The 5,000-nt window shown below is 41.3% G+C and overlaps 2 non-coding genes across 2 annotated transcripts; both read left to right on the plus strand.

The window, feature by feature from the left end:
- Positions 1–4,160: 4,160 nt before the first annotated feature.
- Positions 4,161–4,276, plus strand: LOC132467763 (U5 spliceosomal RNA). Its single transcript, XR_009528071.1, has one exon. It is a non-coding gene; the product is annotated as a U5 spliceosomal RNA (small nuclear RNA).
- Positions 4,277–4,685: 409 nt separating this feature from the next.
- On the plus strand, positions 4,686–4,800 carry LOC132467757 (U5 spliceosomal RNA). The gene has a single exon (XR_009528070.1). It is a non-coding gene; the product is annotated as a U5 spliceosomal RNA (small nuclear RNA).
- Positions 4,801–5,000: the final 200 nt, after the last annotated feature.

Below are 5,000 nucleotides of genomic sequence, written 5' to 3' on the forward strand. Positions count from 1 at the left end.
GGCCCTCAGCGTGTGACAGCGGTGTCAGTGGCACCGTGTCAAGCCGCCAGAATGGTGACTGCAGCTGAGCAACAGCGGTGCAACGGCTGCAGGAACACACCGACTCTGCGTGTGAGAGTGTGCGTTATAGTGAGAGAGAGAGAGAGAGAGAGAGAGAGAGAGAGAGAGAGAGAGAGAGAGAGAGAGAGAGAGAGAGAGAGAGAGAGAGAGAGAGAGAGAGAGAGAGAGAAATCCCTACCCTGGCAAAACTGAGAGGAAAAAGGGAAGCGTATTTTTCAAGGTACAACTGGGTACACCTCAGTCATAGGAGTAGAATATAGACGATCCGAATGTCACTGTTTCCTTTTCTGGTTATCTGGTCGTGCTTGTATAAAGACTAGAGGTATCAATACAGCAGTAGCACATTCACTTAATGTATTTAATGAGGAATGTATGGAGTTTTTTAACCTGACTTCCTTGACATGATTGAATTGTGATTGACTTAATATATATATATATTCAATATTTCTGATATTTCTGATACTTCATGGCTGCAGAGTGGAACCCTGCAGCCATGAATCTCCACATTTAATATAACCTCCTCTGAAAATAAAAACCAACATCAAATGTATTCTGCACAACAACTGATTTGTTTTGATACTACACTCCCAGCAGAGCATTGAAGAAGCACTAAAGATGCTTACTGTTGTTGGTAGCAACCACAGGCAGCTGATGACAAAGTTCAAACCAAGTGTCCTCATCTTCCCGCAGTCAAGGGCGCTCCGTCCGCCGTTAGATGCGGCTAAAAGTGATGTCCATCTGATCCAACGACAATAAAATACGCATCAATGTAGTTCGGGACGCGGCATTGTTGATCACGTTCTTCTTAGGCGCAAACTCGCCCACAACGACGTGGCGGAAAGATCGGGTCTGAATACAAACCCTATAATGTGCTTCCCCGCTCACTCTCGCAAACCCTTTTCTCTCCTACTCCGAGGACGCGCGCGCGTACGCGTAATGTTTTTCTTAAAACTACATGGGACGCGCGCCCATGGTTATAGACTAGGCCTACTACTTGCACCTTGGATATTTCACCACATAACGGTTCAGACCACAATATAGAAAAGATGAATGCGTGAGCGGTTGCAAATGTACCGCCCTCTCTGGTGTCCCCACACTTTATGACCAATTATTTGATCATACGTGTTTTCCCTCAAATATCGGCTAAAGACATACTGCAAACTATTACCTCACAGCATCACTGAAGAAAATCACCGATAGGCCTTTTTAAAATAATTAAGTAGCCTATTGCTAATTGGTTAGGCTACAGACCCACAAATAGGCTAGAGATAATATAATAATTCGTAATTCTGTCCCATTCGTGCTAATTTTCCTAGGCTACACCCCTGATTATAATCAGGTCGCATATTTGTTTCGCTTTTCACTAAAGATGTCCGTGGAGAGGAATGAGTAACAACACATTTGTTGATGCTCTGCCGCAAGGTGGGGTTTTCTTCTGCTGTGTAGCCTAATTCAAAACTCTGCATGAAGAAATCCTTAAGGCCTGTTCCCCGAGAATGTTTGAAGGCCCAAGTAAGATTAAATCAATGTGCTGAACCACTTGTCGGTTGGTTTTTAGGGTTAGGTAGTTCGAGATAAGTTCGTTTTGATTGCATGTTTCATGTCCCACTACTGGAAGAGTGTATGCGCCACGTATCTCTTTAAATTTGGCATAGGTTATACAATTCCAAGTGATAAATGGGAAGAGTAATTTACAACCGAGGACTGCCTAGTCCATCCCTCAGTGCTGAAAACGAAGAAAGTTTATATTTCAGTTTTTTTTGTGATGCTAAATAGGGCTCGCTTTCCATGTGCAAGAAGACACGTTTGCATTTTTCTTTCTTCCTCTTATTTACATTGACGTGAGCAGGGCCGGCGCTCGGCATAGGCGACCTAGGCGACGCGTTGGGGGCGCCCTCTGGTGGCGCCCTTAATTAGTCAATTAAAATATACAAAACAAACGGAGAAGGGAGGGGGGGATATGGAGTCAGTTTCCTGCCATAATTCAAACCTGAAAAAAAAAGTTTCAAAGGCTTGTAAGTCTCGGTTTGAAAACTCAACACCTTGTAAAAAAGGTTTTGCAACACTGAAAAAAGAGATTATAACCTGAAAAAAAATAAAACTAAAATTCAAACATCTGTAAACATGATTTTGTGTTCTATTTTATCTTCTTCATCATTTTCACCAACACATTTTCAAAGTTCAAACAATTTCACCAGCGCATTTGCAGAGTTTCATATCTGGCACTGTTCTAACAGTGTATTTCATTGTTGCCTGGTTTTGAAACCTTGTAAATGGGATTCTGCAAACAGGTGTTCATACATTGAGAAATACGTTTTGAAAGGTTGAATATTTAGTTTTAAAAACTTGTAAAGGTGTACGTTTACGACATTGCAACGTATTTTTTCAGAACTGACTTTTCAGAGATTTGACCACACAGGCGCAAGCTTTGAGTCACGTGAATATTGGCAGTGTTCTGACGCCACTCGTTTTGAAACTCCTGACAATCGAATCTGAAAAAAAAAAAAACGTTCCTGGGGGCGGGACCATTTAGCTCTAAACCTATTGGTTGCTCTCGGCTGACGTACATTCCAATCACATGTGCCGTTCACCGGGCTGTGCGTGATTGACAGTGCTCTGCCGATGACACGAATAACAAGCGACTTTCGCGGTTGATTTTGATTTCCATTTTCTGGAACCATGGCTGTTTCCCAAAGTGAAGGCTGCAGCCTTGCTAGGACGCGTCCTTGCTAGTCGCGTCCTATGGAGATGAGACTATGGTTCCAGAAAATGGAAATCAAAATCAACCGCGATAGTCGCTTGTTATTCGTGTCATCGGCAGAGCACTGTCAATCACGCACAGCCCGGTGAACGGCACATGTGATTGGAATGTACGTCAGCCGAGAGCAACCAATAGGTTTAGAGCTAAATGGTCCCGCCCCCAGGAACGTTTTTTTTTTTTTTCAGATTCGACTGTCAGGAGTTTCAAAACGAGTGGCGTCAGAACACTGCCAATATTCACGTGACTCAAAGCTTGCGCCTGTGTGGTCAAATCTCTGAAAAGTCAGTGCTGAAAAGTCAGTTCTGAAAAAATACGTTGCAATGTCGCAAACGTACACCTTTACAAGTTTTTAAAACTAAATATTCAACCTTTCAAAACGTATTTCTCAATGTATGAACACCTGTTTGCAGAATCCCATTTACAAGGTTTCAAAACCGGGCAACAATGAAATACACTGTTAGAACAGTGCCAGATTTGAAACTCTGCAAATGCGCTGGTGAAATTGTTTGAACTTTGAAAATGTGTTGGTGAAAATGATGAAGAAGATAAAATAGAACACAAAATCATGTTTACAGATGTTTGAATTTTAGTTTTAGTTTTTTTCAGGTTATAATCTCTTTTTTCAGTGTTGCAAAACCTTTTTTACAAGGTGTTGAGTTTTCAAACCCAGACTTACAAGCCTTTGAAACTTTTTTTTTCAGGTTTGAATTATGGCAGGAAACTGACTCCATAGGGGGAGGGGAGGGAGGGGGGGGGGGGGGGGGGAGGGGGCGCGGGAGACCCCCCCCTGCCGAAATGGCCAGCGCCGGCTCTGGACCTGAGATAAAAATATATGTAGTGTCCCATCAGCCCAACAAATGGTTCAACGACGAACAAGACACTTCACTGAAAGTGAGAAGATGAGATTAACGTTTTTATTTGTATTTTGTATCCACCAGAGGTCCTTTTACAACTTTTACATTATCCCAAAGTTGACGTCATCAACAAACTGTATTTGGAACAATAATGATGCATTGATAATTCATTTTCTAAACGTGGCATGAAGGTAGATCTCGTGTCCCAGTACATATGTAGCCTACATTATACGGCTTACTGTTGTAAAACCTCAAGATGAAACCAGGTTACATACCCAGAATCCTTTGCGAAACCTTAAATGTCTTTAAATGACATTTCAATTGGAACATTGTGTTAAACTGAATCTTTCAACGTAATGTATAGTTTTAACACTCGTGCTTCTATCCTACTGCAGAAGTGAAACTATTGGCGACTGTTATTTTAAAAACGTCACTTACTGTGTTAGTTTGGAACATTAGGAGACATTTGAACACGCTTATCAGCAACAATTAAATTCCCCTTCAGATCGCATAAATCTTTCGCCTTTTACTAAAGATTTCCGTGGTGAGGACAAAGTATGAGTTAAAAAAAAAAAATTGCTGCCACGCTGCAAGGTAGAGATTTCAATCAATGTAAAAAAAAAGAAAAAAATGCATCGTACCAAAATCTAAATGAGTTACACGACTTCTCTGATTTATGCGTCAAATCAACTTGGCATGAAAGCAGATTTCATGTCACAATTCATGTTTAGGTGATACAGCTAATATTGGCTGTTCTAAAACGTCAACATGAAACAACGGGCCTACCCACAATGCTTTGCGAGACAGTTAATTCAGTACTCTTTACATTACATTACAATTGGAACATTGTGTTAAACAGCATATTTCAAGGCATTCTGTAGTTTTAACATTTGTGCTTCTGATTATTACTGCAAAAGTCAAACTATGGGCTACTGCTCATTTAAAAACATCACTCAAAGTGTTAGGTTGGAATATTAGCTCACATTTGGACATGTATGCCTATTTCAGGAGAATTCTGGTTTCTCTTCAGATTGCATAAATCTTTCGCCTTTTACTAAAGATGTCCGTGGAGAGGAAAAATGTGAGTGTTAACTTATTTTTTGATGCTCTGCCGAAAGGTGGGGCTATCGTTCCTTGTTCGATATAATTACTTAAGATGGTGCTGCTGTGTATTTATCAGATTTATCTGACTTCTCTGAAGCTTATTATGTTCTATTTCATGTAGGCTACGCCGTCTAGGCTTCGCCTTATGGGCTTGTCCCATGCACGTGCACGCGCGCACTGGAAATTTCAACTATGCACCAATCAACGTGGGCACCGCCCAC

Source organism: Gadus macrocephalus, chromosome 1 (genome assembly GCF_031168955.1).
Source record: "Gadus macrocephalus chromosome 1, ASM3116895v1".
Taxonomy (NCBI): domain Eukaryota; kingdom Metazoa; phylum Chordata; class Actinopteri; order Gadiformes; family Gadidae; genus Gadus; species Gadus macrocephalus.